This window comes from Ambystoma mexicanum, chromosome 6p (genome assembly GCF_040938575.1).
Source record: "Ambystoma mexicanum isolate Mex_15411 chromosome 6p, UKY_AmexF1_1, whole genome shotgun sequence".
Taxonomy (NCBI): domain Eukaryota; kingdom Metazoa; phylum Chordata; class Amphibia; order Caudata; family Ambystomatidae; genus Ambystoma; species Ambystoma mexicanum.
The window spans coordinates 539,385,474-539,394,436 of record NC_090935.1 but is presented as its reverse complement, the minus strand read 5'-3'; positions in this window follow the sequence as shown (position 1 = coordinate 539,394,436).

Sequence of the window (8,963 nt, the reverse complement as noted above, 5' to 3'; positions counted from 1 at the left end):
TCTGAAATACCACCAAACGTTACCGCCACTTGGTCAGGTGGAATTTCCGCCTGATTACAAGTGGTGGTAGCGGTGTAAATCCCCATTTATTTTGGGTCAATTGGACCCAATGGTGCTTTTTTTGGCGTTGAGTGGCAAGATTTATCTCCAGGGTTTTGCTGGAGGTAAAGCTTCAACTCATAGCCAAAACTCATAATTTGACGTAGTGGTAAAATTGGAGGTAACTGAGTTACCATTTACCACCATACTCGTAATGAGCGCAATGCCTGGCAATTCTTTTTCAAAGCAGTCTTCTGAGAGTTAATGACTTCATTCGAGTTGTAAACCCGCTACTGGTGTAACAAACATGTCTTAACCAGGTTGCCTTCAGCCACTCGTTTAATAAGCACTCTGCCTGTCCTGCACTGAAGTCCTGTTAAAAACAAACATTTGGAAAGCTAACAGCTTTGGCTTGTGTATAGGAATTAAGCATTTTCTAGGCACTGCTATTAGATGCTCAGGTACTCACATCATTTTGCACCTGCTACCATCAATGGCCAGTTGACACCACTACGGCAGTGCCTGGCAAGTGCCTTTCCCATGCCTAGACAAAAGCCCAAACTGTTGGCATTACCAATGTTTGTTTACCTTGTAACCAATGTGTTATGGTAATATTGCAAGGTACCAAGGATTACGGTTTAGTTTGCCATCAGGAATCAAGATGGCAGTTAATTCTTGCTCCATTCTTAAGTTACTAGAATCATGAACAGGTCTCCTCATCACATAGAGGAGACACACACATGCACCATGCATCCATGCACCTGGTCACAGCATCAACTGACATGGACTGCTGCCATGCCCGCGGTTCCATGCATCACTGCATTACTGACACCATCCACTCTCAGTCACTCAGGCACTCAGCCACTCAGGCACTCAGGCTTGCATTATAATGCAGATTGCAATAACGCCTGGCACTACTAGCGCACAAAGGGAAAGATGCTGTGAGAGATATGACTTATGAATGTAGAGAAAGGGACCCGAAGCTGGAGATCTAGGTGGTGCCCAGGGGTGGGTGCATTGATGCCCCCCTACTGCCAAAGAAATACTTTCAAAAGACTGATGCCCCCATTCATTAAGGTATTCCAGTTATTTACAAAACCTGTTAAACCTCATAATGGAGCTGCTACTCGTTTCTCCTGCTTGGCCTAATGGATGTAAGGGCGGCCTTGTATTTGCAGTTCACCAAGGCCTTCCTAATGGGGCACTTAATAATTCAGTGCATCTTTTTTATCGGCCTCTGGAACTAGTTGCAAGTGGGTTTGTGGTCGACAGTAAGATGCTTTTTGTTTTGTTTTATGATAAATGGTAAAGATCAATTATGCCTGCATGAAACGGACGAGACCTGCTCGCCTTATGTAGGACCCTCGCGGTTGCTTCTCTGCCTGCTGGGTATCTGATAAAGTCTGCATTTGGGGTTTTACTATAAAGCTGATCTGTTTCTAGATCAATAAACCACCATGAAGTTTAATCGCGGAGTCCTGAATCCAGATGGCAAGTGTTACCCGTTCGAACAACAGCATGAATGTTAGACAATGTAACTCCTTGCACTGTTCAGTCCAGAGGGCCAGTGGAGTATTAATTATATATCACTACATATGCTACTTTGCTGGTGGATCTGACTAGTAAATTGGCATTGTGGATACAATCAAACACTCCCGCCCCATCAGCTGCCTGTTCAGAATTCTGCCAGCTTTCGCTCAGGTCCGTGTTCTTCCTCTGTTGTGTAATGTTATGTTAGGTATACTTGCAAAGCAGGCCCTCTAGGCACTGAGAAGCAATGTCGGTGCAGAACCAGGTGGAGTTTTGTGGTGGGTCAGTCAGAAATGAGATATGTTTTCAAGTGCTTCCTGAAGAAGGTGTAGACCTCTATTGACCCAAGTCCACGGGGTAGTGTGCTCCCGAGATTATGCCCCCTAACAAGGAAGGATCGGCCTCCATAGCTGAATTACCCGAAGACAAGTATTCTCAATGTTTTGTTCAAATGGAGAATCTTAACACTTTCTCACACTACATCTATATAAGGAGTATATAAAAAGAGTACTTTTGTGGTCTACACTTCATCGACCACGTGGGCCGCATTATACCTCCTGTTTATAATAGTGATCACTCTCAGCAAAGCCAAGACAGGAGGAAAGGTTCACGGTCATCCATTTTGCAGGCAGTCTTGCTGATAGACCCAGGTGGATGTAAAGTGATGCAGGAGAGGTCTCGATCAGTGAGCCCCACAATGCACCAGTATGCACCAATTAAGGTTGAAGGGCACAGGCCACACAGAAACACAAATAAGCAGCATTGCCGGCATCTAGGGTTGCTTTTTAGAGCACCACAACAAAGGCACGTGCCAGGTATGCAGAATGCAATGTTATATAAACAGCAGAGAAGCATTCAAGACTCAGGAGGGGCAAGGAAGAGGCAAGCTAAGTATATACAATTAATAGGATCAAACTCTCCATGCAGAGCACTAAAAACAGTTTCTATGCAGCTATGCAGATATGAACAAGGTGGTGGCGTTGCCATCATATATAAAGACACACTCACACTTAGTAATCCCACACACCACCATATACATCCTTTGAAGCACACTCTCTCACATGCTCCCCTCTAACACACTCACATCCCACCTTTCTCCACCTAATTTATCGCCCTCCTAGCTACAATCCCAACTTCCACACGGACTGGATTGACTTCACTCCTAACAACCACACTTCTCCCTACAACATCTACCTTGGCGACTTCAGATAGCAATCCCATTCTGAAGACGAGCCCCGCTGCACTCATCCCTTATGACCTCACACAACTCATCACCTACGCCTCACACATTTCTAGCAACACCAAGGATGTTTTGATCGCAAGCAAAAATCATGCCTCTGCCTATAATCAAATCTGGGTATCGTGGTCTGACCACTTTACTATCCCCTTCACGCTCACACTACTACACAAAATCCCACCGCCTACCACACACCCCTGTGATCCCCGAGCCAGACAAACCAAAAACACATTACACATATAACCTTAGCACCACTCATACCACTCCCACGCTCCCCACACGCACATCCCTCCATCCTACTACACCAAAACAACACCATCATTACTCAGGCACTCGACAAAATTGCACCCCTCAAATTACAAAAAAAACATAACAACCACCAAAAATCATGGTTCAACAGTACCCTACTCTCGATCAAGCAGGAAGCCAGACACCCAGAAAAACCTTTGCAAAAAAACCTATGCCCCATAATCAGGATGCTGCCGTTAAAAATATAAAACAGCCATACGCAATGCCAAATCAATCCATTGCTTCCAAGAACTCCAGTCTGCCACCAATTGTACTCAAAAACTATTTGCCATCGTCAAGTCCCTCTCTAAACCCACATCCACACCTTCTGCACCCCCATCCACTGCAGTATTAAACCCCCTCATGAACTACTACAACTCTGTAGTACACAACATCAGAACAGTCCTCAATTTAGGTCTCCCACTCACACCCCCAATCCCAAACATTGCAACACATGGGACACCTTCCACCCCATCAGCACCAACACCCTCATCACCCTCACTGCCGAAACAAAACCTGCGCACTTCCTGAATGATGCATGCCCACCTCAAGCTGCATCCAATTGCATCACCACCTTAGCTCCCCACTGGATCAGCATCATCAACTCCTGTCCCTCCCATGGCACTATTCCCATTCCACTCAAAATGAGACAATTCTCACCCCGCCTCAAAAAAACATATCTCGACCCCACACTCCATGCAAATTATCACCCCATTACTATCCTACCATACCTCACCAGAATCAGGGAATGCTTTATAACTACCAAACTGCAACAACTTGTGACCACAATTTACTCAACCCCTTCCAATCTGGCGTTCAGGCTGGATACTGCACTGAGACTGCTACTCTTCACATACTCGATGACCTCCACAACATCACAGACAAAGGAAAAACAACACTTCTCATACTCCTCGACCTCTCTGCAGGCTTCAGCACCATCAACAACACCATTGACTAGACATCCTAGCCCACAGTATGAATCTCTCTGGCACCGTAATCGACTGGTTCCCCTCCTTTCTCACTGACAGGACACACTTTGTCTCCATGCCCCCTTATCTATCAGACCCCACCCCTGTCAAGTATGGGGTCCTGAAAGGCTCCTCCCTGTCTCCACTCCTCTGCAACTAATATGTAGAATCCTTTGGAGAGAACTTTAGCAAACACAACGTACATTCGCACCAATATGCAGATGCCACACAAATATACTTACAAATGTCATCCCCTTCACAATTCCACACCCTCAAAACCTGTCTCTCCACCATCACCAACTGGATGGCCACCCACTTCCTCAAACTCAACCCTTCCAGAACAGAATACCTCCTCATCTGTCCCTAAGGCACAAACCAAACCCCACCCCCTGGATTCAACAATTCACCACGGACAACCCACACATATCCCTCTCCACACCTATTAAACCCCTTGGCTTCGCCATTGGCCCACATCTTTCCTTCACACACCACATGGCATCTGTCACTAAAACATGCAATCTGCAACTACACCTCCTATGCAAAATCAGACAAATCCTTCCTCCTGATGACTATGGAAATGCTCTCCTCACTGGACTCACCACAACAATACCCTTGGCCCCTTGCAAGCCATACAAAACCAGACAAGTCAGCCAACACCATCTACACAATCCTCTCTGCAAACTCACATGCATACAAAAACAAGCATTTACCCACTGGGCACCCAGGGCATGGCACATCCTACCTCTCCAAATATGCACTGCATCATCCATCAACACATTCAGAAAGAGCCTCAAAACATACCTGTTTCCCCACACTCTCGTGTTTTCCCGACTATGATTTTCAATGTTCCTTATGTTTTATGGAGTCTGGTAAACTCCATAGGCATCTGCTTTTGCATTGTGACACATCACCTTTTGTGCAGTGCCACTAAGGACCCCCTTTTGATTTCTCATAATGTTGAACTACATTTTCTTGGGTGAACTATTCCCAAGAGTAGTAAGATGACCCCTGTCTTACTTACCTTTTACTTTGTGGGCCAGCACACACCACACTATGGACTGCTGGAGGGGTTACATAGTAATTCCTTTGCCACCAGCCATTCAGATGAGTTTGTGTAACAAAATGTTACATGATGAATGGGTTAGTGGTTTCTTTTTTTACTACCTAGAGACATGTATCTGCAGGCTGATACTTCAGCTGCAGTGCTGCACACAAGTGTGACCATTTTCTCAAAATGGCCCCTGTCTTTTTTCGCCATTTCTTGTTAGTTTCTTCTAGGCTTTTACTCTATTCTTTGAGTCCTTTGTGTAGTTTGCCTTTGGCGGGCTTCAGCCCTGAAGCCCGCACAGGCTCCAGTGTGTCTACAAAGGCCAGAAGTGAGGGAGGGTCCCGAAACTTCCTTGTCCTTTGTCTCTTGGTGTGCCTGAGTGAAACCAGTTCCTATTGACCAGCTGGTTGTCCTGTGTGATTGACAGCCTAGGGCTGTGAATGAATCGGAACTTGCATAGAAAGCAAGGTTTTTGGGAGGAAGAGCAGCATCAACCACTGGAGAACAAAATTCAAAGCAGAAGACTAGAGAAGACGCCGGAGGCACCCACCTGGACTGCGAAGTGGCCGGTGAAGCCCTGCAGCTGTGCTGACCCCCTTTTCGAATCGACAGGGAAGACAGGTAATGGACGTCTTCCTCCCCTAGCCTCGAGACAAACTCTATTTTGGTGCAACCCCGACTTGCTGTGACTTTCCATAGCTGCAGAAGCCCAATACCTGGGGGTACCTCAAGCACTTGTAGTGCATTGTCTTCTGAATCTGGCCAGTTCTCCAGCATGGGGTCTGGCATGGATTCACATGCTCATGAATATTCCCAGTCGTCAGGCTGGGAATCCTTGGTAAAAAAAAAATCAGTTTCACTTCTGAACTGTCTTTCTCCTAACAACCAATCACTGGTCTCTGGGTCATACTACCCCAGCCAATGACTACCCTACCCTCTATCCAAGCCCCTCTTCAAGTGTTGGGAGTCCTGGTGCTATAGCTCTCGAGCATTTACTTCGTTTTGCGTGTTTTTTTTTCTTTTTTCCCCTAAGAGTTTGGCTCAATTTTTTTCGGTCAATCGAGTCTCAAGCTCCATCGATCAACGTTCCGATCAACGGCGACCCCTTTCGGATTCTTCATTGCCCCCTCAAGGGTGGATTTTCATCGAGTTTCTTCTTGGAGGATTGCAGAAGCTTTTTCGAGGCCTACACCGTGTGGATATGGCGGAGAAGGATCGGCGCCTCTCTTCAAGGTTTGCCCTGGCTGCAATCTACGGAACGTCTTTTTGGACGATGGACGTTCCTTGTGCCTCTACTGCCTGCATTCGGACCAGACTCATGCGGTGGAAGACTGCGTAGCTTGTCGGGAGATGGTGCTGCACACGCGGGTTGACTGATGCAAGCGCCTCAACAAGTGGAGGCAGGCCAAGGCCCCGGCTCTGGGTGAGACCCGGCAGCATGCCTCCCCTGCCCAGAAGAAGAAAACTGAGCAGTCTTCTAAGATCTTTGAGGGCGCCCCTCCCAGGCGGCCCAACATAAGGCTAAGCACCGCAAGTCCACTGCCTCTTGGAGCGCCATTGCAGCGTGCTCCTCGGCGGCCAGGGCGAGTTCAGCGTCTCCAGCACCTTCAGCCACGAGCCAACGCTCAGGTTCTTCAAAGAGGAAGTCGGACCATCCGGGCAAGCTTTTGGAGAAGACCCAAGCCGAACCGACGGAGAAGGCCAAGGGGGAGCAAGGTCTTGGCCATCCCCCTAAGGTGAAGGCTGCGGATGCGGTCAAGACCGCGAAGGCCCAGGTGCATCAGACAAAGGCTTCCCTCGAAGTGGTAGCAGCATCCCTCGCGAAGGCCGCCGAGGCGGATTCGCAGGGCACGGCCCAAAGGCGAGGGTATCCCTGCCTGCTAGGAGGGAGTCCTCTTTCCAGCCCATCAAAAAGACTCCGGAGAAGGTGATGCCCAACACTTCACAAATACAGTCTTCCCTTGGTCACAGAAAGGGGGGGGGGCGCAATACGGTAGTCCTCCAGGGCACGAACATTTCCTCAGAGGTAGAGGTAGAGTTTGCCAGCCTCGGGGTTGGGACCCGACGAGGGCGACTACTAAGGTGACAACGAGGAGACCGACTAGGAGCAAGAGGGCGGTGACGATGGAGCGGATCAACCCAAACCGCAAACGCCCCAGTCCCTGTCTCCTCTGCGCCAGTACTAAGCTTAGCCTTCTGTGAACATCATGTACTCAGCCACAGACCTATCGCCCTCACTCTCTTCAACCGGCTTTATCCGCCGCATTATGTACGTCAGCGCCTCTCTGCTGCTACCTGCTCTCCTGCTCCTCTTGCAACTAACATCGGTAATCGTGGACCAAATTAAATACGCACCCTGCCCCACCATGTCTAGAAACACTAGGCTTCATGCTAGATTCTCCCCCCTCCACGAACCCAAACTGCCTAATAAAACGCAACTAACCCGCTGTATCAACCCCAATAACACTTCTAGGAATCTGTTACAAGCATCCCCACAAACATCTGCTACTGTTAAATTGAATGCACCTACCCCAACATCTTTGAACACTGAATGCCCACCCAAAACCACTACAATAGTAGGAACCCTAATTAACGCCAGATCTGTCGTGGCCCACGCCAGCAAAATAGCTGATATCCTAACCTCGGACAATCTTGACCTCCTAGCGGTCACAGAAACTTAGCTACATGATGCAACAGGCCCAGCGCCATCATTGCCTATTCCAAAAGAGTACCATACTCCTAAGAATGGACAGACCTAACGCTAGAGGAGGTGGTTTAGCCATCATTGCTAAATCTAACATGGAACTAAGACTCTCTACTCTACCACCACTAAAATCATGTCAACTACTATCTGCTAAACTGCCCATATCCCCATGCCACACCCTGACTATCTACCTCATTTACAGGCCACCAGGGCCCTTAGGCTCGTTTGAAGAAGATATCTCCAGCCTGATAGCCAGCAATACTAAAGAATCATCTCAGATAATAATCCTTGGCGACCTCAACCGAGGACTTAACGACTCAGGCGACAAACGAGCGCAAGCAATAGCCACCATGCTTAATGAACACGGGCTCTCCCAAAAAGTCCTCACCCCTACCCATGACAAAGGCAAGACCCTTGACTGGGTAGCCACCTCAAACTGCCCACCTAGAATCATGAAAATCGCACCCCAACCCTGGACCAACCACTTCTTGATTGAATTTAGCCTAACACTCAATTTTTTCTTTGTTTACTTCTTTATTATGGTACCCCCCTCTCCCTACCAGATCAAGGAGAAACATCACAACTAATAACCTCCTACCTTGTCTCCTTCCAGTGACTAATGCCCTACCAAGTAACTCCAACCCAGATGCTGGTAGATCTTTATAATGAAACTATGACTAAGATACTAGACTCGATCGCCCCACTTAAGAACTGTAAGAGTAAACAAGCCCACCTGAACACCTGGTTCACCCCTCACTTAAAAAAACTCTGATTGGAAAAAAGGAAGCTAGAAACCATACAGCAACATACCCCCACGGATGAAAATAAATTAGAACTCAAACTCTCTGCCACTAAATACAAAACTGAAATCATTCAAATTAAAAAAAGTCTATAATGAAAGGATTGCCAAAGCATCTTCCATCACCATGGAACTAGTCACGATTCTACGTGAACTAGAATCCCCTATACCTCCACCGAATAATTTACCTTAAGATAAACAATGGTGTATCAACTTTCAAAATGTCTTGGCAAATAAAACAAAAACGTTGCAAACCAAAATTGCCTTTAAAAAAGAGCCTCACTCCCACTCACGGAAACCCCTACTGTCCCCCCTCCTAGTAACAAACCTAACTTAGCACCATTCAAATT